This window comes from Tenebrio molitor, chromosome 6, assembly GCF_963966145.1.
Source record: "Tenebrio molitor chromosome 6, icTenMoli1.1, whole genome shotgun sequence".
NCBI classification, from domain to species: Eukaryota; Metazoa; Arthropoda; class Insecta; order Coleoptera; family Tenebrionidae; genus Tenebrio; species Tenebrio molitor.
The window spans coordinates 22,061,634-22,089,239 of record NC_091051.1 but is presented as its reverse complement, the minus strand read 5'-3'; the positions used below and the strand labels follow the sequence as shown (position 1 = coordinate 22,089,239).

General features: G+C 36.2%; 2 long non-coding RNA genes across 2 annotated transcripts in view; one reads left to right on the top strand and one right to left on the bottom strand.

The window, feature by feature from the left end:
- LOC138133993 (uncharacterized) overlaps window positions 1–27,606 on the bottom strand; it is a 237,460-nt gene that overhangs the window by 67,956 nt on the left and 141,898 nt on the right. The window lies entirely within an intron of this gene.
- The window catches only part of LOC138132575 (uncharacterized), a 118,077-nt gene continuing 92,182 nt past the window's right edge, over window positions 1,712–27,606 (top strand). Inside the window, exon 1 of the long non-coding RNA XR_011160111.1 lies at window positions 1,712–6,020. This is a non-coding gene — a long non-coding RNA (uncharacterized lncRNA). The remainder of the gene's footprint in view (window positions 6,021–27,606) is intronic.

The window sequence follows — 27,606 nt, the reverse complement described above, 5'->3', positions numbered from 1 at the left end:
TGGTTTGCCAGCACATTAGTTAGTATTGAAAGTTAATTGCACGTTTTACCGATCAGAAACTTAGATACAAAGGAAGCATTAGTCTATGGAACAAGGATACGCATCAAGTTTATGCATCGCAATGCTATTGATTGCGAAGTTTTAACTGGAACCGAACGCAATAAGAGAATTTTGATTCCACGTATAAATTTAACATATTCAGGTACTATTTTACCATTTAATTTTCAAAGAAACATTCGAAAAAATTGCAATTTTATTGAGGCAGCCAGTTTTCAATTGTACGTCGCAGCAAGTAGCGTTCGATCATCATTCAATGGTTTGAGATTTTATATTTCCGAATATAACGGCCAAGGGCATTTAGCAAACGATGAAATTTTATTTTAAGTTCAATGGACATTTTATTTTTTCAACCGCCCGGTTTTTTTGTTTCAATAAAAAATATAGGTATGTACTTATACAAAATACGAAACACGTGTTCTTTATTTCATTTTTTATTTTTTGTATTAATTTTTTATTTCAATTTTATATAATTTGTAAAAGACAGGCAAATTAACTGTGTAACCCTGGCGAAACCTGGCCAGTATAGCAATAAAAAACCTAACGAAATGTCAAAAAACGCGTTATTGTTTTTTAAATATGGCATACCCAAACTATACCTCATTTTTCCTATCGTTCGTATTTTTCAAATAACTCGGAAATTAGTGCATAATGCCATATTTGTAAACGCTAGCAGCTGACGTAATAGAACAAAATTCAAAAAAATTATAAGCGATAATTATAGAGGTATATTCTTTGATAAGAAAAAACCCACTAACATTCAATCTTAAAAATTTAATGAAAATGGTCGAATTTCGACCGTTGGGCGACCTCTAGTTTAATATTATTTCAAGATATACAGGGTGTTTTCGAAGTTGAGGTGTTCCTTTTAACAGGAGGTACTATACATTATTCTTAAGAATTTCAGCCTAAATCGTCTTAGTAGTAAAATGTTTGTATTAACGGAGATAATTGATTGCATATTTTTATAGTTTTCTAAAATTTTGAGTCCGGTCCTGTCTATTTCTCCGCTGTACTAGATTAATAAACTGACGTGGCCCAGGATGGAATCTTTCCGAAAATCGCTCTGCGTCTCTCTGGACGTCGGAGCTATATTCTGATAGCATTGCCCATATTTTAGCAACATATCTGTGAGCTCGTTATTTTGTAATGATAACCCATTCCGACTAATTAGATGACAATTCTGACAGTATTTTTGATTAACGTCCATGCTCATTTGATTTTTTTTTTTGTCAATTTTAGTTGCTAACAAATCAGCGCAAAATTAAACAGGACCGGTTTCAAAATTTTCAAAAAAATTAACTTATTGTATCTTCATTGCCGTACACTTTTTACTAAGGTGATTTTGGCTAAAACTCTTTAGAACAACGCATACCATCACATGTTAAATGAAACGCCTCAACTTCGAAAACACCCTGTATGTATGGAAAATCATTTCGAGAACGCGTCCCAAGGATCGATCCTTAGAAACAAACACCAGGAATTCCCATAAAATAAACCATATTTAATAGTTTCCACTACTTATCAGTGGCCAATTTTATTTAACATCTAATTGTTATAAGTATTATTCAAAAAATCTAATTCATTCAAATAGAAATATGTATGCTTAAATATTTTGTCCGACAAAGTATGCATCATTTCAGTGAACGCAATTGTAACTAGCTGAAAAGAATTTATAATGAACACAGCCTTTAGGTGCTAGCCACAGTTTGTGGTAGGAGATGATATTTTAACCGGCTGTCATGTGTTTTTCGCCAAATTAATTATAATTACGTGATAAGTACTGTTACGATTTAAATTTCGCGGAAAATCGTAAAGGCGAGAACGTTCTAGAACATTCCAAAACGGGCTCTCAGACCCCGACTTCCGGTACCGGCCACGTTAATTCGGCGAGAGGAGGGGAAAATATATAAAGGTGGAGCAGACGCCAGACGCCATGTCAAAGGTTCTCGACAGGTTCTCGACAGGTTCTCGACAGGTTCTCGACTGGTAGAGGTCAGAGGTTACGACCGATCCGTGTGTGAGTGTTGTGTTCAAAGGGGGAGATTAGGGGGTGTTTTAGTGTGCAACAGGTGCTGGCGAACCCGTGGAGGAAGACCGATTCGGCTGGGAAGTCGTCTTAGAAGAATTCCAACCGAAACGTCGCGGCGGATAAGGGCTTCCTTCACGAGGGTCATCGACCCTACGCTTCAGCGGATAATTTCACCACCCTGTTGGGCCGACGTCATCCCCCAGGACCCCTCCGGAGAGCAGGACCTCACACCGGACTGTCCCTGGCCGAGGAACCCTAGTCCAGGAGCAACTCATATCTGGCAAGGTCCTTCAGCGTCTTTCTTTTACTGTCCGCCATCTTGGCACCTTTCTTTTACGTTGGTTTACGTTATCGGACCTGGAGTGACCTCGCCAGAAACGACGCGCTCGCTGGCTCTCGGAAGTTTTTTTTTTAATCATTTTATCACTTTACTTTATCGTTTTCCACTTTTTTGCACCGGGGCTAAACCTAACTAATTCACGCTTATCCCTAGGAAGTGTCGAGGGGAGGAAGGACCCCGAGGACTTTCCGAGGATACGGACGGCGTGATAGATCAGCGGCGGAAGAAGGACTCGGAGGACCTTCCTCCAGCTCTCGCTCTTCCCAGGACTCTTTCTGGATTTCAAGCCCCAGGCCCGGTGTAAGGAAAGTTTGGTTTAAAATTCATGGATTAGTCATTGTATAGTTTGAGATTTAGCCTGGTAATACCGGCACTATTTGTAAATTTAACTAGAGTTTAAGCGCCTTCAGCGTGTCATTTTGGGGACCTTCAGTTCGCCACTTTACTCGCTTTCATTTTGCAATATTGGCTAGTTTAAAATAGTTTCAAGGTAAAAACTTTAAATTTGTTCATTTTCGAGAATATTTCTTGTTTTGTATCCTAGAATCACCTTACATAGACAACTGTGTTACGCCCGCAGCGGCGTCTGAGTTTGAGTTAAATAATTAAGTGTCGTATGTAAAGCTAGGAACGAGAATTAAACACCATTATATTTACATTTGTGTTTCTGTCCAACACCTGGTATAACACCGTGTTTGTGTAGTATAATTTCTACTTCAACAGCCTCGCTCTCGAGACGTAAGTGTGTTTTGTGCCAGACCTGGAACCGATCAGTCTCGAAATCGTTATTTAAATTTCCCCCAGTGGAGTCGGGAGATTTAAGTTTCCTCTTGTTGTTGTAGTAGATCAGGAGAAAAACAATAACGTAACATGGGGGCTCAACCGGGATGTTTATTTGACTGATTGGCTCCGGTCTTGGTGGTTACACGCCTCGAGAGTACAGAGGTCACGGTGTTGCCAGGAGTTGGAAGAGAACTTTGTAAGATTCCATATTAAGACATTGCCTTGAGAATTTGAAGGTGTTGTTGCCGTTCCGTCGGCGGGATGAGGAGAGCTGTAGTCCCCGGAGTTTCCGGAGGAGAACCGAAGTTCGCCGTCTACGGAGAAGTTTCCGTTTGGGACTTTCTCCATGGTGGAGGGCCGCAGTTGGCCATGGCTCGGGTCATTGGGGGCCGTGATGGGGTTTCGTTTGGAGAGGTGCGTGCTGCCCGGAGGAGCAATACCCGGGAGCCCGACCTAGAATCGCTGCGGTGTATTCTGGAACCCCAGACACGGACGGTACTGCGGAGTCCTCTGAGCACAACTGGCGTCTTCGTCCACCTGGAGGAGAACCTAATGGACGAGGTACCAAAGACGAGCGGACCTAGGGGAAGTCTTCGAGCGCCGGTGACGCCGTTGCCACATTCACGTCAGGGGACAGGTAGCACCGGAAGGGTGAGACAAAATGAAGTACCGGGAGGTTCACACGGTCGTAACAGTCTCGTCGAGAATTTTTGTGTTCGTCAGTTTGTGGAAACGTTTTTCTTGTTCGTTTTTCTTGTCGGAAATTTCACGGTTCTGGGACTCAGAGTTTTGGTTTATGGGACGGTTAGCGCTCGGGAGAAGACATCGGATGCGGATGTACCGGAATTTCACCGGAGCGAGCGGCTAACGCGCGGTCCACATTTTGTTCAGTCTCAGAATTTTCGTGCGTCGAAGCCGTGAAATGTTTCGTTTCGTTTGTTTTGTCGTTTTCGTTTTTCGTTTTGTGTCATATCTCGCCCGCCCAGTGTGGGCGGAAGGAAGGGCGAGAGGCTGGTCACACGGGGTTGTCTCAACACCATGACAACAAAGGAGACCCCTCATATTTATTAGGGCGGTTGGATGGAGTGCGAGGCAGGTCTCGATACGCGCAATTCACATCTCAACCAATTTCGGTTGTGAGAAAAATACCGATGCGCGACGGTAATGAGATAAACAAAGGACGGTGATCGCCGCGACGCGACGCGTGGTATCTTGGACGTGACTCGACGCTACGTGATAAAGTACTTCGGTGTACGATACGAGTGGAGACGCCACAGGGGCGGTTCCTACCCCGAGTTGCTCTCGTGAGAGTACGAAACGAGAGTAGTTGACAAAGACGTTCGGTCGTCGTAGGTGGAAGTACTCGGAAGATGGACGCGCCCCGTGTGCGATGATACGTGGTCGAGGACGTGCGCCAAGATAACCAAAAATTTATTCGGATGTGACTTTTTAAATTACAATCTCAGATTGTCAAACAGACTCGTTTTATTGAATCGCAAGATTTTGCTTCGTGCGGACGCACCGTCGTCCGGACATTTCTTTTCGTGAGTGGTGTTGGAGTCGCACTCAAAAATTTTCATTACCGGATCGGAGATCCTACACTTTTATCGGGAGGTTGGTTGGGAGTGCGGCAGGTCACTTTCGCGATTTTTTTTTTTGTATACACCGCTTCGGCTCGCCGTTGAAGAGCGAACGGTCGCGTAGTCAACATCTGGGGGGCAACAAGTGAGTCGTTGCGTTTTTGCGTTTTCCATCTTTGTCTGGTTGTTGCGTTTCGTGAACCCGAGGAGTTTCTAGTTCGCAAGGGGCGAGCGTTGTGTTTTCGGACGTCGTGTCGTCAAGATTGAGGACCCGGTGGACGGTAGCGTGGTCGACGACGTGGTGCGCGGACGATCCGGGGCGAAAGAAGGAGAATCGTGGTGAGGTTCATGTAGGGTCGAGTGTCCTCAGGAGGGCCGAAGGTTGAACGGTCGAGGAACTCGTCGCCATAGCGCTGCGGCGGATTTAGGACCTCACGCACGGAAGGCCGAAAGTGGTTGAACGCGTTGATGCGGATTTGGTTCCTTGCTCTTGCTCTAGATCTTCGCGCCGTCCACGCGACAAAGAAGATCTTCCACCGTGATGTCGTACCGTCCCGGGAAATAAGTCGGATTTTGACGACGAGGTCGCCGGTTTTCTTTCGGATTTCGTAGCCCGGGGGAACAAGCGCACAATCATCGACGTGGAGCGCGAGCGAAAAGCGCGCCGAATGGTTTCCAGCGACTCTCAGACTTGACCCACCGATGTTGCCAATCATTTCAAATTTTTCGTTGTGTCGTTTCAGAAATTTGTGCTCGGTTGTGGTAGCATCGGCTACGCAGCAGCACATCGGGGGGTTTTCAGTTTTTCATTTCGTTTGGGATTTCAACCTAGAAATAGATCTTTCAGATAGTATCAGTTTGGCGGTACTATAACCTGCTAGGTCGAGTCCAGAGACCTGGGGCTTCACCCCAAACCGCAACCATCGCTTGGACTTTTAATGATAATAAAAACAACATGCGAACTATCGACTTTACTACGTTTAGGCATCGCTCAACTTTCGTTCGGAACCGCTTTTATAAAAATTTCGCTCCGCTCAATTTTTATCATTTAGGGGAGGTCGTGTGTTACGATTTAAATTTCGCGGAAAATCGTAAAGGCGAGAACGTTCTAGAACATTCCAAAACGGGCTCTCAGACCCCGACTTCCGGTACCGGCCACGTTAATTCGGCGAGAGGAGGGGAAAATATATAAAGGTGGAGCAGACGCCATGTCAAAGGTTCTCGACAGGTTCTCGACTGGTAGAGGTCAGAGGTTACGACCGATCCGTGTGTGAGTGTTGTGTTCAAAGGGGGAGATTAGGGGGTGTTTTAGTGTGCAACAGGTGCTGGCGAACCCGTGGAGGAAGACCGATTCGGCTGGGAAGTCGTCTTAGAAGAATTCCAACCGAAACGTCGCGGCGGATAAGGGCTTCCTTCACGAGGGTCATCGACCCTACGCTTCAGCGGATAATTTCACCACCCTGTTGGGCCGACGTCATCCCCCAGGACCCCTCCGGAGAGCAGGACCTCACACCGGACTGTCCCTGGCCGAGGAACCCGAGTCCAGGAGCAACTCATATCTGGCAAGGTCCTTCAGCGTCTTTCTTTTACTGTCCGCCATCTTGGCACCTTTCTTTTACGTTGGTTTACGTTATCGGACCTGGAGTGACCTCGCCAGAAACGACGCGCTCGCTGGCTCTCGGAAGTTTTTTTTTTAATCATTTTATCACTACTTTATCGTTTTCCACTTTTTTGCACCGGGGCTAAACCTAACTAATTCACGCTTATCCCTAGGAAGTGTCGAGGGGAGGAAGGACCCCGAGGACTTTCCGAGGATACGGACGGCGTGATAGATCAGCGGCGGAAGAAGGACTCGGAGGACCTTCCTCCAGCTCTCGCTCTTTCCAGGACTCTTTCTGGATTTCAAGCCCCAGGCCCGGTGTAAGGAAAGTTTGGTTTAAAATTCATGGATTAGTCATTGTATAGTTTGAGATTTAGCCTGGTAATACCGGCACTATTTGTAAATTTAACTAGAGTTTAAGCGCCTTCAGCGTGTCATTTTGGGGACCTTCAGTTCGCCACTTTACTCGCTTTCATTTTGCAATATTGGCTAGTTTAAAATAGTTTCAAGGTAAAAACTTTAAATTTGTTCATTTTCGAGAATATTTCTTGTTTTGTATCCTAGAATCACCTTACATAGACAACTGTGTTACGCCCGCAGCGGCATCTGAGTTTGAGTTAAATAATTAAGTGTCGTATGTAAAGCTAGGAACGAGAATTAAACACCATTATATTTACATTTGTGTTTCTGTCCAACACCTGGTATAACACCGTGTTTGTGTAGTATAATTTCTACTTCAACAGCCTCGCTCTCGAGACGTAAGTGTGTTTTGTGCCAGACCTGGAACCGATCAGTCTCGAAATCGTTATTTAAATTTCCCCCAGTGGAGTCGGGAGATTTAAGTTTCCTCTTGTTGTTGTAGTAGATCAGGAGAAAAACAATAACGTAACAGTACCTTTCAATTCACTATTTACAGAGCGTACATCAATAGGTCATCATTCCGGGAATGCGTTTATAAGTTTGGAATATTGAAAAAATACCTTTTAGATTACAAGATTAAAAAAATTACCTCAAATATTTTACACTAACCATGTCAGACCGCGTCTAAAATGGCTGCCGTCAAAAAAAATAGTATATTATGTTATGAGGAGCAAAAATGAAGTTTTATGTGCTGCGGCTGCCGAACGCAGTGAGGCAGACAAACCAGCCAAAGCACATAAAACCATTTTTGCTCCGAATAACATATACTATTTTTTCTTCAAACCTTCATAACAAATTATTTAAGACATGTTAAGAAACCAGGTAGGAATTTCAAATGATTTAGCTAGTTTACTTTACTGCCGCTCATCAGCGGAGGTAATAACTTCACGGACGCCCTTAGCGGAGATAATAACTTTATCTGCCGCTCTCAGCGGAAATAATAACTTTATCTGCCGCTCGTCAGCTCGTTAGATGCCATGACAATGAAGTGACACTTTAGCATTATCAATGCAGCAGGATAGTGTCATAATTTACGGACGTTTGAAGAAAAACAGCGTTTAGTTGAAAACGTCATTTCGTGAACGGTCATTTTGGGAACGTTCCCGGACATGATGGCATGTTTTCGAAATGATAATGATGTTCCCAGGATGACTGTTTCGTTCTTGGAGTGATATCTGCTATTGCAATTTCTCAATAAATTTACTGTTTATGTTGTGTTTACCTACATTTTCAACAAGATATTATACTTGTTGTTTTTATCATAGCAATATGGAGTGTCACGAGGCTGAAAATACCAAAAAAAGACCGAAAATGTTACTAAAAAGAGATAGTTCGTCTTATTTGCTCTAATTTGCGCCGAAGAAAAAAAGCTAATGCTAGAAAAAGAAAGTTCTCGGAATGACGATTTTTAGCGATGGCTTTTTTGAAAAACAAATTACAAAAAAATTAATGTGTTTTGTGCTTGCCCTATTTAAATATTATGTATACACAAGTTTAGTGACGATTTAATGTCATCGGAAACCGACTTATCGCGGAATCAGGCGATTCAAAATCAAAGAAATTCCTTTTCGAGAGGATTTCCCTTGCCATTCAACGTGGAAACGCTGCAAGCATTCGGGGCACTTTTCCAGATTCCGCAATATTATCGGAAATTTTTGTATTATAAAACAAAAATGTTTATGTAATTATGTTATTAATTCATTATATTTATTCTTTAAGCTAATTTTCATAATCATAGCTTCCAAGTATTTTCATCATAAAACCAAACTTGTAATTTGCCACCTTGGTGATTTTTACCCAGGTATACAACCCACATTCCTCGAAATTGGAATTTTATTTTACTCCACTGCCCCCACTGCTTCCTTATAAACTTGCATCATAATATACTATTATCTACGATCGCGTAAAAAGTAGGCACTTTTTGCACTAAAAATCGTTGTCAAAGTTGACGTTTAGAGAAACTGACAGAATCGTTCTCTAAAAGTTTTAGAGCACGATTTCTCGCTTTTATGGCACAGAACTGTCAGAATACAACAATCGAATTTGTTGGAAACATTGTTTAGGTTGCTAAACGACGTGGTTCTCAAACGACTTTTGTTATTCATGAAATATTGAACCAATGAACTATTTTATACAAATTTATGTTGAAACCGGTGTGATGATCTCACGATCGTAGATAAAATGTTGTAAGACATACGTGTAAAAAGTTCCTTTGTTGCACTCACATCTTTTAAAATACTCCCTCGAGCCTCGGTCGTATTTTAAACCCGTTCGTGCAATAAAAAATAACTTTTTACACTTATATCTTAAATAACTATTTTTTGTTTGACACTGTCAGAATTTGAGAATTTTCTCTTGTGTGAACGGATTTTGATAAATGTCACAACTTGTCAAAACGAAACGTCAAGCTAATTTTAAAGATTTCAAGCGATTTGGAGCCTAAGGGGCTCGTCAAACAAAAAAACATTGGGCCGTATGATTTCCCATTCGTTAATTAGCTAAATAATTTATTAAACAAAGTGAGAGTACATATACAGGCTGTTTGATGAAAAACGCCTAAGCCCATAACTTTGTTATTTATTACCCGATTTCAATGAACAAAAAAATCAAAGATATGGTTTTTCAAGCGCTACAAAACAGCCATATTTTTTTTTTTGGCGTTATCTTCAATAGCTAACGATAGTCAACTTTTTTTTTTAAATGGTAAGGTTTTTTTTTTCTGGATCTAATGATGTATTGAAAGTTATCATTTGGTTCATAGCTAACTGAAAAAAAAATAAAACATTTTTTTGTGGCTCAGCTTATTATAAAATTTTTAAGAGTGCCGTGAAAAACAATCGGAAATGTCATCTCAACGTCAGCTTAGAAATTTTCATCTGCTTTTTTAAACTTTTTTATTTAAGTATAAAATAACATTGTCAGTCATGCCGGATAGCCGTCAATTGACTATTATTTTATGTTCGAGTGTAATAAAAATCGTAATTAGTCAAAAACAAAAAGTTAATAGAAAAAATAATAATAATAATTATTATTTATGTTTTCCAAGAAAATAATAAAAAAACATATTTTCGGTTTTTTTGTTCATTGAAATCGGATAATAAATAAAAAAGTTATGGGTTGAGGCGTTTTTTATCAAACAGCCTGTATGCCAAGCACTATATTAGACAGAGACAAAACAATTTAACGACGTTCTTTAACTTTAATGAAAGGGAAATCATACGGCCCGTTGTATTTAATTCGTTCGTTAAATAAACTACTAATTTCAGTCACTTATCCTGAGAATAGATAATTTTTATACAGGCTGTCTTAAAAAACGGCCCACGCTATAACTTTGGACTTTGCTATTGATGGCCCAAATGAAAAAAAAATTATACAGGAAACGAAATGGCTCTAAAAACACTACAAACCTGAGTCAGCATATAATATTTATACCTTCTACCCATTTATGGGCTATGGGTAACTTTTATTTTTCTAATGGTAATCTAACATTTTTTTTATTGATTGTGTTAGTTTTTTTCTGATTGTAATGGCATAAAAAAACTATACCCTTTGATAACCAAATTTCCGAGAAAAAAAAAAAGAAAATATGTTGGATCAAAATTAGATTTATCTTTATTTCATAAACGAAAATTTGGTGTCAATTTTACGCACGTTTCATGTTGGAAATTTTATTTATTTAATTATAATTCATAAAAATCATTTAATAATGGAGGTCAGTTAACTTGATTTTTTTCATTAATACCTATGACAATAAATCTAATTTTGATGCAACATACTTTCCTTTATACAGGGTGACTGACGAAAAACCTTTGATGCTGTATCAATACCAACTTAATAAAAAAAAATTCTTGCGTCCAGTTTTTGGCAGATGAACATCAGCTTCTTTTTTTCAAATAGCACTGTACATTTTTTTCTATTCAGTATTATAGAGATTTGTCTCCTGAATATAAAAATGTAAAGAACTATACCCATTCATTAAACAAAAGTCGAGAAATTAAAGAGTAAATGTACAAAATTTTAAAAATCAAGTGACCAAAATAAACAAGAGAGAAGTTTGTTCTAAGTGCTCGAAATGACTAAGTAAGCTCTGAATATTCATTTGTCAAAACAGTTTGATTATGATAATAATAATAATTTTTTAAAAATGATATTGGCATGAGTTTTGGTATTGATAAGTGTAAAAGGCAATCAATATGTCGCGATCATTACGAAAATTTAGAATATATAACTCAAGAAGGAGAAATCATTAAAAATTTAAATAAAGGAGAATTTTATAAATATTTAGGTATTAATCAATCAAATCATATTCAACATTCAATTATAAAAGAAAATTTAGAAAAACAATTTTATTTAAGAATTAAATCTATTTTAAAATCAAAATTAAACGGTAATAATTTAATTAAAGCAGTTAATACATATGCTGTTCCATTGTTGGCCTATTATTTGGTGTTATAAAATGGTCCAAAACTAATTTACAGAATATAAATATTCAAACTAGAGTTCTCTTTACAAAATTTTGTAAACATCACCCCAAATCTGCTATTGAAAGATTTAATTTACCACGCGAAAATGGTGGTAGGGGTTTTTCAAATCTAGAAATTCTACAACATAATCAAATTGCTTCACTAAAAAATTATTTTCTCAATAGAGCTCGTGATAACACTTTTTTTAATGCTTTGGTTTCAGCGGATAAAGGTTACACACCTTTAAATTTAAGCGATAAAATAATTTCAGATATTGTTGAGCCAAATATACCTGACACTATAGCAAATATAAAACAATAGTATTTTACAGTAGAAGTCCGTTAGGATAGCCTTTACTGCCGAGCCAGAGGTTTTGTGAGACGAGCTCGCAGAGCGAGTCGAATAATACTGGCGAGGCTGTAAAGGCCCTAACGGACGTGTATTGTACAATAGTTTTTGTAATATCTCTACGATTCGTTCAAAATTATCTTTTTGAAATACATTTTTTTCAACGCCATCGAAAAAACCGAATGATTAATAAGTGTGCGGAGGACGTCGTCATGTCAACCGCTGTTTGTGAAAAAAAATTGTTTCAATGTTGTTTGTCAGATTTGTTCAACGCTTAACTTTCTGTTGAAAATAAGTGAATGAAATCGATAAAAAATCGCAATCAAGTTATTCCCGATGCCCGGAAGTGAGGTCATCGTTATTGCCTGCAAAATCGCGCTTGTGTTAGTGAAGCATCAACTTCAATCTTGTCTCCATTTGCTGCTGTTTGTCAGATTTGTTCAACACTGAACTTTCCGTTGAAAATAAACGACTGAAATCAATAAAAAATCGCAATCAAGATATTCCCGATGTCCGGATGGCCACAGAGCAAGTGAAGTCATCGTTATTCCCTGCAAAATCGCGCTTGTGTTGGTGTTTAAATTCTGAAGCATCATCTTCGATCTCGTCTACATCTGCTAGTGGCATACGGATTTCGATTAATTCAAGGTGTGTTCATAACATTAAACATTAATTATTGTACCAATTGTAAAAAAGTTGAAAAATAAAATTTAGATCTACGTTGCTATAGTTATTTAGTCATTTATAACGGCCGCTCCCGCTCATAACGGACACCTATAACGGACTCCGGCCGTTATGAGGTTGTTTACATGGTGACAAACAGTCCGGAAAGCCACCTTTAACAACTAGATATTACAAAAAAGTCTTTACATGGGAGATATTTTAAAGAACTAGAACAACCAGAAATTAATATTCAAGCTTCTCATGCATGGCTTAAAAAATCAAATATTCATCCTGAGACTGAGGGTTTTATATTTGCAATACAAGATCGTGTTATAAATACAAGAAATTATAAAAAACACATATGCGGATTACAATCGATCATTGATAAATGTAGGATTTGCGGAACTGAAGGGGAAACCATTGAACACATCATTTCTTCTTGCACCGTTTTGGCTCAAAGCGAATATAAAAAACGTCATGATATATTCGCAAAAATTATACACATGAATTTAGCAGTTAAATTCAACTTATTAAAGGATACACAACCACATTATATTTATAAACCCGAAAGTTGTTTGGAAAATGACAATTACAAATTATATTTTGATCGTACAGTTTTAACCGACATTCATATTCAGCATAACAGACCAGACATTATTATTTTAAATAAACAACAAAAGCAAGCATATCTTTTAGATATAGCTGTTCCAAATTCACACAATATAACACAGACATATAATACAAAAATTAATAAATATTTAGAACTCTCCGTTGCTATGAGAAATCTTTGGTGTTTAGAAAAAATTTCGATTTTACCATTTATAATTTCAGCAACAGGAATAATACCGCAATCTCTTTTTAAAAATTTAAAAATTTTGGACTTAGACAACAAATTGGTGGTTGAAATTCAAAATAGTATATTATATATTGAGGGAGAGAAATGCATGATTTTTCCTAAGGTGCAGTTTGTAGCCAGAGGGCGAAGCCCGAGGGCTACAAAGCACCGAGGGAAAAATGAGCATTCTCTCCAGAAGTATATATGTATACTATTTTTTTCACGGTAGGGAGTAGAAACAGCACAAAAATCTCAAATTTTAAGAATAAAAAAATGATGACAAATGAGTTGTCATCTTTTGATGAATTTAATGGAATTAGTAGTTGCCTTGACAACACAATTAGATTTTTGTCACAACAGTCAAAAAAAATGAAAACTCCCATTAGATTTTTGTCACAACTGTCAAAAAAATGAAAACTCCCTAGGGAGCAAATATTTGCTCCCTAGGGAGAAAATGCTCTACTTCTGTCACGATGTTGACATCCGAAAAGTTGATTTCTACTCCCGATCGTGAAAAAAGGTATATTATTATACTCATGTCATATCGTGAGGAAGTTCCTTAACATTGACACAGAACATAAAACACAAAAAAGTCAAAATGTGGAGGCGAGACGCCGGTAATTATGTTGATAAGCACTGCACTATTACTTGATAGTATTATCCGTAATAGTGTATGTACTCCGGCAAAATTGCCGTGCCGCCGGGTGGAGGTAGGATACGAATAATGTTGCTGTGGAAGAAAATTTCCAAAGATGATTTAGTGTTAACGTGTGGTGTGGCATTTTTGGAGATAGAATGGACTAGTGGGTCCCATTTTTATTGATAGCAGTCTCGATGAAACAAAATATCATATTATTTATTATCAAACGAAATAAGCAACTTTCTGGATGAGATACCATTAGCAGTGTTGAATAGAGTCGTGTTTCATCAGGACGGCGCCATACCCCGTAATGCACGCATGAATTTTGTAAGGCTAATCGGGATGACCAAGTGTGCGAGAGAGATAAAGATATCGGAAAAGTATTTAGCGTTTTTTAAAGAAACGGTATGACCGATTTTCAATTTTTAAACTGCAAGTGTCCTAAAATATTACGTCAAAATGCTGCAACGTTTTACTTTTTTTATTTTTGATTCCATTCAAAAAAAATTTTTTTTCTTCGTTATTAAAAAAAAATTAAAAATCTGCTCAACGGCGCATGTGGGGGCCAACTTCTTAATGGCAAATCTTTTTTTATTTTTAAATTTTGACAAAAAATAACGCCCGAAACAGAAATATACGATTTTCTTTGACAATCACATACCGACAATATTAAGTGTACAATAAAGATAAGATTGCACTCTTGCATAGGAAAAAAAAAGTGGAAATACAGGGTCATTATAAATGATTGTAGCCGAAGCAAGCCATTCCTATTATATGTTATGAAATTTTTGCCGCTTCACTGTAAACTGTCAATTTTTGTCACTCTCAGTGTTATTTTTTAGGTGAAAAGTGGTGAAGAGAATTTTATTCATTTATTTTTTTTTTAATTAACGATTGAGTTGTTTTGCAACAAATTTTACTCTTGTGTGTAAACAGTGTGTTTTCACTTATTCAAACCATTTTGATCATTTTTTATATGAAGCGACAACCATACATTTTTACAACTGTACGTTGCAGCAAAAAATTAAGTGGCTTCACTGTCAACTAAATAATAATAATTATAAATAATAACATATGCGGTTTACAATCGATCATTGATAAATGTAGGATTTGCGGAACTGAAGGGGAAACCATTGAACATATCATTTCTTCTTGCACCGTTTTGGCTCAAAGCGAATATAAAAAACGTCATGATATATTCGCAAAAATTATACACATGAATTTAGCAGTTAAATTCAATTTATTAAAGGATACACAACCACATTACATTTATAAACCAGAAAGTTGTTTAGAAAATGACAATTACAAATTATATTTTGATCGGACAGTTTTAACTGACATTCACATTCAGCATAACAGACCAGACATTATTATTTTAAATAAACAACAAAAGCAAGCATATCTTTTAGATATAGCTGTTCCAAATTCACACAATATAACACAGACATATAATACAAAAATTAATAAATATTTAGAACTCTCCGTTGCTATGAGAAATCTTTGGTGTTTAGAAAAAATTTCGATTTTACCATTTATAATTTCAGCAACAGGAATAGTACCCCAATCTCTTTTTAAAAATTTAAAAATTTTGGACTTAGAGAACACATTGGTGGTTGAAATTCAAAAAGGTATATTATTATACTCATGTCACATCGTGAGGAAATTCCTTAACATTGACACAGAACATAAAACACAAAAAAGTCAAAATGCGGAGGCGAGACGCCGGTAATTATGTTGATAAGCACTGCACTATTACTTGATAGTATTATCCGTAATAGTGTATGTACTCCGGCAAAATTGCCGTGCCGCCGGGTGGAGGTGGGATACGAAGTTATTTAAATATAAACATTCAAACTAGAGTTCTCTTTACAAAATTTTGTAAACATCACCCCAAATCTGCTATTGAAAGATTTAATTTACCACGCGAAAATGGTGGTAGGGGTTTTTCAAATCTAGAAGTTCTGCAACACAATCAAATTGCTTCACTAAAAAATTATTTTCTCAATAGAGCCCGTGATAACACTTTTTTAATGCTTTGGTTTCAGCGGATAAAGGTGACACACCTTTAAATTTAAGTGATAATATAATTTCAGATATTGTTGAGCCAAATATACCTGACACTATAGCAAATATAAAACAGAAGTCTTTACATGGGAGATATTTTAAAGAACTGGAACAACCAGAAATTAATACTCAGGCTTCTCATGCATGGCTTAAAAAATCAAATATTCACCCTGAGACTGAGGGTTTTATATTTGCAATACAAGATCGTGTTATAAATACAAGAAATTATAAAAAACACATATGCGGTTTGCAATCGAACATCGATAAATGTAGGATTTGCGGAACTGAAGGGGAAACCATTGAACACATCATTTCTTCTTGCACCGCTTTGGCTCAAAGCGAATATAAGGAACGTCATGATATATTCGCTACAATTATACACATGAATTTAGCTGTTAAATTCAACTTATTAAAGGATGCACAACCGAATGAACTGTACAGTTAATTTCAAAATTATCGAGTACACCTCAAAAATCAAGAAGTCGATTTATTACAGTTTTTCCACATGTAAACATGCCTTTTTAAAATTTGAGCGTCATATTTTTTATATAGGTTAGGTGAGTTTGACAACATAAAATGTCGCTGATATTTTAGAACACCATAATAGTGTCTGTTTTATCCTCTGCACGATGCTCTTCGCGATGTTATAATACTGAGCTACCTCTGGATCGACCATCCTTCTTCTAATTTGGAAAGAATGAGCATTTTCGCTTTTTCGGTTAGATTAGGCATTTTGTTTGTCAAAATTGACATTGATCATTGACAAAAAATGTAAGTGCAATTCACACTGTAGAAAATTAGGTGTACTCTATAATTTTGAAATTAACTGTACCTTATTATTACTTTACTTCATTTTTATTAAACACTTTTGAAATCGCAGATTTTATTTATTTATTTTTAACGATTTTTACTACCACCTAATCAACGGTTAAAAGGAGAACCACAAGGAGAACAGTCAGAAGAAATATAAAACACTAATTTTGACAATCAATCACTTGATGGATCGACGGTTGATAATGTTGACCAGGGGAAAGAATCAACATAGGACGTATTGAAACCGCGAGCATCAGCGCCATCTGCTCGCCCTGAGACGACTTATATCCTCAGAAGTCAAATATAATAATAAAAAAACTAGTAAAAATAAAATTATAGTACAAAACACAATGTTGTAACTTAATTTTAATGAAAAAGTACATGTTAACTCGTATTTTTTATTTTATTTTATAATTATTTTATATAGGTTAGCGCCATCTATTATCTCTGAACTAAACAAATATAAGAAACCGTGTAAATCACAGAGTCAGCACTTCAGCACTTCAAAGTTCAAGATCAGTTTAATTTAATTAAACCGTGCTCTCGTCGTTTGTGTTTAAAAAAAAGTGTTGTATGCCCAATTGTAATAATAAGGATGCTTAACGTCGCCTCATCCATAATGTCTAAGTCATAACGTTCTACAAATACCTAACCTACCGTCTACCGGACTTATAACGTAAATTACTATATTGTTATTAAAACGATTTAACAGACAATAATTGTACCTGTCTTAAGTTGATTACTTGATTAGTGTCGTTTTGAGTTAATATTTTTGTGATAATAAATTTTTTTTAACAGTTATTACAGAATGTTTTGTTTTATCTTCGACTTGAATTAATTATTATCATTGACAATTAGTCATTAATAATGTGTTATAAAATTGTATGAAAACAATACGACATAAAGTAATACATTATTAATGATTAATTGTTATTGATAATATTACCTTTGAAATTAAAAATTTAAATTTGGTAGTAGGTTTGGACCCGTGGTTTGGTCTGTTGCCTGGCTAAATGTTTTGGCTCAGGGCGGATAGATGGCTCTGAAACTGGTTTCATTCAAGGTTGGTAGAACTGACTAATTTGTACCGGGTGATCAAGAAGGACTGTTTAAGTTGGCAATACAATTAAGAAAATTTTTTAATTGGGTTATTTATAACACTGCAACTGGATATGTTTTGTTGGTTTATTTGACAAATATCTGATATAGGTATAGCAATAACAACGACAAGCCACCATCAACCGGAAGTTACTCCTGTTATATGATTTAAAATACGATCCAGTGTTACCAACTTAAACAGTCCTTCTTGATCACCCCGTATAATAGGTTGCCTCGTTGAAAATTGCGGGGCGGGGGGGAAAGTAACTCGTGACGTAAAATCAACCCAGAAATTTTGGGTGTTCGAATAGAACCCAAGGTTCATAAGCTCCGTGGAGTTTATTGGGTGGCTTTTTGGGCTTTATTCTAGCGAGCGAACACCTAATGCATGATCGACAGACTCTGTCGTAAAAGTTTAGTACACTGTGACGTCACGAGTAACTTTTACGGGGGGAAAAAATTCAGACTATTGCTTTAAATGGCAACGAGGCAACCTATTATACAAATTAGTCAGTTCTACCAACCTTGGTTTCATTAAGGTACTAGATCAACACACTACGTATAGAGCAAAGAGTATAGGATAGAGGGGAAGCAAAAATATAAGTGTAAGTGGCGACATCTGGTATTTGAGACTCGTAACTATTCAGTTTGTTGGCTGTTGAGCGCGCGACGCGGACAAGATTTAAAAAATGGTTCGCTGTCACGTAAAAGGTTGCTGTAAAACACAAAAAATAAATAAAAACCATTCCTTCTTCACAGAACCAAAAAGTTTAATGATGTAAGTACATTGAAATATAATAATAATTTAATATTAAATTAACAATGTTTGATTTGAAACGGTTCGAAGTAATAAATCAGGGAATATTATAAAAATAGTACTATATTATAATTTAATCAATTGCAGCCGAAAGCAATGGAGACAATTTGCTGAAATTAAAGGGGATCCGAAAAATGTTCGTATATGCTCCGATCATTTTGAATTATCTTGTTACAAGAAAAGAACACCACCACGATATTTACTATATGCAGGAGCTGTTCCAACAATTCAGACAAATATAAAAGAATCCAGGCTTAATGAATTAGACAGTAACTTAAATATTCAAGAAGATGCAGGAGTGAAAATTAGTCATCCAAATCTCCCAAGTAATTTAGAGAAACGACTACAGGTTAAACTTCGATATAACGCTCCCGTTTATAACAATTTCCCGGATATAAAGCTTTTTTTCCTGGACCCCAGTCCCACTGGAGAATTTTCCAATGAAAGTTTATTCGTTGTAACGCTTCGATTTCCCGTTGATAACGTTCCGATGGAAGGTGTAAAATTACGTAAATTAAAACCAGGAAAGAAACCGCACGTACCATGATCTAATGGATACTGCGAAAATACATTTCTAGGAATTTTCTCTCGCCTACAAAATGTTTTTCACGAATTTTCCACTTTGTGCGCAATACTTTTTCTTCCTCGATCTCGTCCTCGATCCTGTTAACATAGTATGTATAAAATGTCAAGAAAATCATAAAAAAATAAATAAATAAAAGAGTTTGATCGATCTACATTGAATCAAAAAGATTTTGCTGCATCCAAGAACATAAATGCTGGAAACCATTCTAAAGAGTTGGTTCATCCAGGCAAGGAGCTCTAACATCTCGATAAGTGGTCCGATTTTGCAAGAAAGGGCCCGGCAAGTTTTTCCCGGTAATAGCGCTCTTTTTGTTCGGTCCCTAGAAGAGCGTTATAACGAAGTTTTACTGTTTATTAATCTATACATCATAAAGATATCGTAATTTATTTTACTCGTGTTTTAATATATCTACTATTATTTATAGGTAAATGCCTTCATAATGATAACACTATCATTCGTATCATGGATGTTGAAAAAGAAACAAATCATTCTAATTCATCTATCCATACTAAACCATCAAGTCAATCAATACCCACTCTTCTATCTGTACCACATCAACAGCCTTCTACATTCTATGCATCAGCAGAAACCATTAGAAGTACATCTCCATCTAACATGCAATACTCTTTTCATTTTGACGATAATCCATGTTCCTCGAGTTCATCAGGACTAACTCTTCGACCTTCATCAGGTCAACGTTCGCCAACATCAGCCATTCATACACCTGCAGAAAATTCTGGTAGCACGCCCTCATGTGAGATTCAGAACTATATTGTCATTAACAACAAAGACAACTCTTGTTTCCATGTTGATGATAATAATCAATGTTCATTAAGTACACTACAATCATCATCCGAACTTTTGATGACTCCTATAAAAAAAACTACTCGCGTTCCAAGAGCTATGTCATTCAAAACTCCTCAAACTCCACCAAAAATATCAGCAACTTTTCCGTCAAAACCATCAAATAAATCTTATAGTACGGTACCAAGGAAATTAATAAATAAAAATCAAGCTATACGGAAAATACAATTAACTCCAAAGTCATTGCGTATAAAAATGAAGAATCGTTTGTTGTCCATTTACCGTAGTCAAATACAAAGATTAAAGAGGCAGAAATGTAATGCTTCCGTAACTGCGAAAGAATCCGAAATAAATTCAATTATTGCTTCGTGCTCTAAGTACCTTGATCCAAATGCTCTAAATTTTTTTTTCGTCTCATTTGCGTTTGTGTAATATTTCCAAAAATCGCAGACGTTACACAAATGAACTTAAAGATATAGCTTTGTCAGTTAAATATCACTCACCTAAAGCTTATCGTTTCCTGCGAAAATTTTTACATCTACCGTCTGAAAGAACACTTAGCGAATATCAAAAACAATTTCCAATTTATCCAGGATTAAATGAAACTGTTTTGAAGCAATTGAAAACCTCATTGGGAGGTTTAGATAAGAAAGACAGACTGGTTAACGTGTTGTTCGATGAAATTAATTTAAGTGAAGAAATTCATTATGACAATCATTTAGATGAATTCAAAGGTCTTGCTGATAACGGTAAAACGCGAACTGATGAAAATGCAAAAAGTGCATTAGTTGCAATGATCACGTGGATCAATAAACCTTGGAAACAAGTAATAGGTTATTGGTTCTTAAGTAAAAATGATAATTCAAATTTAACACATAGAATTATGGAGGAAACAATTGAAAAATTATTCAAATGCGATGTTATAGTAAAAAGTCTCGTTTGTGACCAAGGTCCTCGCAATGTAGGAATGTTCAAAAAACATAAAATGAGCACCGAGAAACCATTTTTCAAAATTTCAGGATATGTCGAAAATATATATTTTATTTACGATCCACCGCATTTATTAAAGTCAGTTCGCAATAATCTCTTTCAGAAACAGCTTCGATATGGTAATGGCTATGCACGTTGGTCGGTAATTGAAACAATTTATAATGTCAGTAAAGTACGACCTTTGAATTTAATTCCAAAAATAACTGAGAAACACTTATTTAATATTTCAAATGGCGATAAAATGTCAGTTTCCTTAGCAGCACAAGTTTTTTCGGATTCTATGTATACAGCCTATTTAGTATACACGACAATAGAGTCTAATTTATTTCCTGCAGACGACACAACTGGCCAGTTGGTGATTGATATGGATAAGCTCTTTGATTGTTTAAATTCCCGGCTTGAACGCAAAACAATAGACAAAAAATTAAATTATGCTATTTCAAAAGATTCTGATCACCACCAATTTTTAAATGACATGATTAATAAATTAGATGCTTGCTATTTCATTCCTAATAAAGCTACAGATAAAAAGAGGCCGCCTTGTTTACAGGGATTGAATATAACAATAAATAGTATATTGCAGTTGTCTGAAGAACTTCGGGAAAAATATGGAATTCCTCTGTTAAAAACACGTAGATTTAACCAAGATCCTTTAGAAAATTTATTCGCTACTATTAGACAACAACACGGTTGCTCAGTTAACCCCTCTCCAAAGCAATTTGAAACTGGATTAAGACATATTTTTATTACTCAGTTAAGTAAAATCTCAAATGTAACAAATTGTGAAATGGATGAAAATAAGATATTTGTTACATTAAGGGCCGGTTTTTCAATCGATGATTAACATTTTGATTAGCTAATCATTACTTCTTGATTAATTTCAAATTAATCATGGATAGCGTTTTTCAAACCAAAATTCAATTATGATTAGCTAATTAAAAATTAACTGAAAGTTTGTTACGTTGGTATTAACTTTTCTGTCAAATTTGACAACTTGGTGGTTTGTGATTTGTGACAATTTCAAATTTAGGTAATTGTTTACTTTAGCTACTTGTGGACACCCTTAGGGCGTCCTCCTACATCGTTTCCCACCACTCAAACCTTGTGCAAATGCCCTTGTTTTTCTCTCTTGTTGTGTTTCAAGGTCGCATCAATGATCAATGTCTAAAGGGCAAGGAAAATTCATTTGCACAAGGTTTGAGTGGTGGAAAACGATGTAGGAGAACGCCCTGCGGCTGTCTAGCCAGAAAAAACGCGAAAATTCCACAAATAGTTAAAGTAAACAATGACCTTAATTTGTAATTTTGATTCATCGTAATTTCCGCATTTTCTCCACCCACTGATTGTATTTCTACAGTCTATGCCCCTATAATACAATTAGGAAATCTTGCTATTTTAAAGAGAAATAAGTGAGAACAGAGTCAATTGCTTTTATTATGCCCTAACAGTTGGGTATCAATCTCTAACCATTTTACCAAGGATAATTACATCCATAAAGCAATTGATTCTGTTCTCATTTATTTCTAGGAGTACTATAAAAAACTTTTGTTTACATTAATTTTTACGTTAATTTCATTTCGGTTTGGGGGGATTTTAATATAATTTGGACGCAACGCCGCTAGAGCTCTACTTGTGTACACCACAAGTCTCCAGCCACGCTCCTATTGCATAAAATCGCAGACTAAAAAGCAACTGATTTTGAGGCGATAGACAGTCATTTCTGAAATAAAAATTTTGCTGGTATTTTAACCCCTGAATTTGATGCAGACTTATCAACAACACTCATCGGTTAGTTTGATAGGAAATAGCTTCTTCTATTTCTTTTAACAATCTTTCTACTGTTCGCGAAGACAAACGAAAGCGACTAAAAAAATCCTTTTGGTCTTATTCTTCGAAGTGTTTGGGACTGAAACGTATAGTTTTTGGCCTCCGTGACTCTTCATCGCTACTATAAGCATCATAAATATCATCAATCATTATTCTTTGCTCATGGTTTTACTGTTTTAATCAAAAATTTTCAATAAATGGGCAATGTCACTTTTGACCTTAATCATCAAATTCCGATTAATTCATAGAACATCGTATGATTAGGTTAATCAGGAATTAACATGAACTTTTTTGTTAATCATAGGTTGAAAAACGGTAACATTGTGTTAATTACAAATTAAACCTTAATCAAAAATTAATCATCGATTGAAAAACCGGCCCTAAGTAATATACAAGCAGCGTCAATTGCAGTTCCAGAAAAAGTGGATATTAATGAATTTTTAAAAAATAAATTATCTGTTTCAAGCATTATGAGTAACTTCGAAGAAGATATGAAACGTACAAAAAATTCCGAATTCACTGAAACTAATGCAGTTTATTATACAGGGTGTCCCCAAAAAAGAAGACGAGTCCATAACTCCCTTATTTATCGGAAGATTTTAATTATCTGTACACCAAATTAAATGATTGCTAATAGGCTACAAAATGGCCTAATAAATTCAAGTATAGCCCCATGGACTTCAAGGGTAAACTGTCAAAAAAAAAAATTTCAAATGGGATTACATATTTTTTTTTAGTAATTCTGATAGAGATTTTTATTCTGAAAATAACAGTGTATCACAAGTATACACTTAAATGCCAAAAATTCACAAAAAAAAATGTAAAAAAACGCTACTATCGTCTATGTTCCATTTTGCGCTAAACATTGGGGGCATATCTGCGCAATCCCACATATTATTATTTGTCATTTGTTTTTCTAGCTACCTTAATTTGGTTATTACATTGTAACGCAATGCATTTTGATAGCTTTTCGCTTGGTGCTCGTCATTTGTTTCAAAAGTTAGTGTAATTTTTTTTTATGTCAAGTTATACTTGTGATACATTGTTGTTTTTAGAATTAAAATCTCTATCAGAATTACTAAAAAAAAGTATCTAATCCCATTTGAAAAAAAATATTTTGACAGTTTAGTCTTGAAGCCCTTGGAACTATACGTCAATTTATTAAGCCGTTTTGTAGCCTATTAAAAACCATTTAATTTGGTGTATATATAATTAAAATCCTCCGATAAATAAGGGAGTTATGGACTCGTCTTTTTTTTTGGGGACACTCTGTATATGTGGTTATTTAGCTAAGAAATTTTTAAAGTCACATAGTAGTTGCAAAAAATGTATCGATTATCTTATTTTACCAAATGCAAACACATCGTTCGATGATTATAAAATATTCACGGTTCTAAAAGATTGTGCTGATACTAATGGTCTTCAGTATTCTTCAAAGATATTATACGAATCAGTATTACAATGGGAACGAACATATCAGGCAGTTATAAAAGAATTTTTTCATTTAAAAAAAATTTCAAATTATCTGAATCCCGTATTGCTTCAGCACACTCCTCACTTCAAATTATGTAATTCTGACGTAACAAATGCATTCGTAAATTCGTTTATCAGAATTCGTTGTTTTTGGGAAGCCCGTTTTAGGAGGCGTGCAGCAAAACTGGCTGATAATAATACGAAGCAAAAAATAAAAAAATCAAAAATGAGAAAGTTTACAAATAAAACATCTTCCATCCAAAATTAAAAAGATAACCAAAAAAATACTGGGTGCCCCAAAATTCACGGAAAAACTCACTGGGTCAATGCAATTATGAACGATTGTGATCAGGTTTGCAATTATTTACTTCATAATTTTCAACTTTTCCAAGAAGTGATTTTATGTGGGTTTTACCTGAAATTACGTATGGCAACCTGGCTTTGATTTTTCTTTCTTATTTCCTTGGATACCACAAAAATAAAAGATTTGCAGACTCTTGAGATACATTGAATGTTTTTAAATTTTGCCATATGTAGGCCCGGTTTATTCACCTTCAAGTAAATTTATCTGGCCAGTAGTTGCTATGATTTAGAATCTGCTATTGGTAGATCCATGGTAATTACCGTTCAAATCAAGTTACTTGAAGGGGAATAAACCGGCCCTTAGTGTAACGAATAAGTCCATATCTTCTACAAAAACGAAGATTGATTTTTTTTAAATATTTTTACCTGATATTTTAATGACTACTTAACACCCTATTGACAAGCTGTTCCGCGAATTTTGGGGCACCTATTTAGTATAATCTATTAAAAGTTGAGATTTTTTAAATATTTAATATGATGTTAATAAACGTTATAGAGTTTATCATCCTTTGTTTATGAATATTTTTATTATTTACTTTTATTTTATTGAAAAAATGTTAGTTTTGTTTGAAATATAGGTATGTATATGTTTTTGTTATTATTAGTAGGTTTTATAATTTAATTTTGTTATTCCATTATAGTTTATTCATTATTTTTCATTATTATTTTATTTATTATATTACCTTTTAATTTTATTGGAATAAATTTTTTATTTGAATTTTACCGCTGATTTCGCGTTTGTCAAGAGTCTCACTCACCAGAGGCGCTGAAACTCGTATACTACAATTTAACATTGGCTCAAATGGGCTGCTTCCCCTCTATCCTATTCTCTCTGGTATAGAGGTAACGCCATTCCATTCCTCGCGAGAGTGGATTGTAAGATAAAGATATCAAATGCAAATTTCACAAGTGAAATAAGTGTGAGAGTTTCAATGAATCAGCAATACAGGATCAGCGAACACGAAATTCTTTATTATGACAACTCAAAAGTACAATTGTTTTGTTATTATATGCCTACTACAAAACACAACACATGGCAACACCAAAGGGTAAAATTGCCAAACTCTAACACCCCCCCTCAAGTTACAGCTGAGGTGTTGTCGGATTGAAGTCCCAATCCAAGAATACATCTGGCATGATTGTCTTTGGATAAGGCTTTCGTTAGTACATCTGCTATCATTTTCTCGGTCGGTAGGTACAGGATCTTGATGGGATGTTTCTTCACTGCGTCGCGAATAAAATGGTATCTAACATCAATATGTTTCGATCTTGCATGATAGACGGAATTTTCGGTTAATTTTCCAGCACCTTGATTATCGTTAAAAACCACAACGTTTGCTAGTGATTGAAATCCCAATTCCTTGAGGTAACCAATTAGAAAAACTGCTTCCTTGGATGCATCACTGAGTGCCATATATTCGGCTTCGGTAGACGATAATGCGACGGTTCGTTGCTTTCTGGATTCCCAGGAGAAAGCAGCGCCGGAGAGTATGAAAGTTGATCCCGTGTAAGATCTTCTGTCAATCTCGCAGTTCGCCCAGTCTGCGTCTACGTAGCAGGTTAAATTATCCTGATTCTTCCTGTAGATGAGTTTCTTGTCGATGGTTCCTTTCAGATATCTAAGAACTCTCTTAGCCGCTGTGCAATGTTTCTTGCGGTAACAATTGCTGAATTGACTCAGGACGCTCACAGCATGTGATACATCTGGACGAGTCCCCACTGCAACATACATAAGCGCTCCTATTAGCTCTCTAAAAGGAAAATTTGTATCTTCGTTGTCATCTTCAGAATGAAGTTCAGAAAGTTTAGATCCAACTGCAAGCGGTGTCAAAACGGGCTTACAATCTTCCATGCGATATCTCTTCAAGATTTCCCGGATATATCCTGCTTGAGACAGGCATATTTCATTTTCATTTTGCTCTATTTGAATGCCCAAACAGTATTTTGCTAAACCAAAATCTTTGATACGAAAAGTTTTGGAAAGAACGTCTTTGATTTGCCTTTCTCTTTCCTGATTTCCGGAGATAATTAATATATCGTCCACGTAGATCAAAACAAATGTTCTCGTGTTTTTGTCAACGTACACACACGAATCTGCATTTGTTGGAACAAGTCCTGCTCTTTTCATCGTTTTATCTATTTCGTAGTTCCATTGTCGACCTGCTTGTCGCAACCCGTACAGAGCCTTACGAAGTTTGCAAATTTTATTTTCACCTTGAAGATCTCTCAACATAACTCTAGCTTTTTTCACAAGTGTATGATCATCTTCTTCTTCATCGATGATTCGTTGGAGCATTTCTTTGAGCAATGCGGGTTTTTCCATAAAAACTTCCGTGTCTATTTTACCGTTTAAATATGCGCTTGTTACATCTAGCTGCGATATTTTCAAATTGTATTTAGCTGCTAGGGCCACCAACAACCTCAATGAGCTTAAACGAGCAACTGGCGCAAACGTGTCATGGAAGTCAATCCCGGGTCTCTGAGTAAATCCCTTAGCCACTACTCTCGCCTTACGTCGGTCTAAGGTTCCATCAGCTGCATACTTGTTGCGGAGAACTGTCCTGCAACCCACTACTTTGGCGTGATCTGGCTTGTCGACGACATCCCATGTGTCGTTGATGACTAGACTCTTAATCTCAGATAGGATAGCATCCTTCCATTCGTCCTTATCTGCACCGTGGATAGCTTCTGAAAAAGGAATTTCAGATGCTGCCATGACAAAGTCTATCTCTTCGTATCGCGGATCTTCATTCGAAGTTGGTTCAATGTTCGATCTGTCGACTACAACAGGAAGATTTTGATTATAGATCATGTGATACTGTTTCTTCGGTCTTCCAACTTTTCCAGTTAAAATCTTGCGAGGTCTTCCCGGACCCCTCTTGGTTTTGATTGCGTCATCCATTTTCTCGATCTCTTCGTCTGGAGTGACTATCTCACCTGCGATTTCGTCTTCTTCGAAATTTTCTTGCATCAATGGAATTTCTTGCATATTGACAGTTGGAGCCTTTGT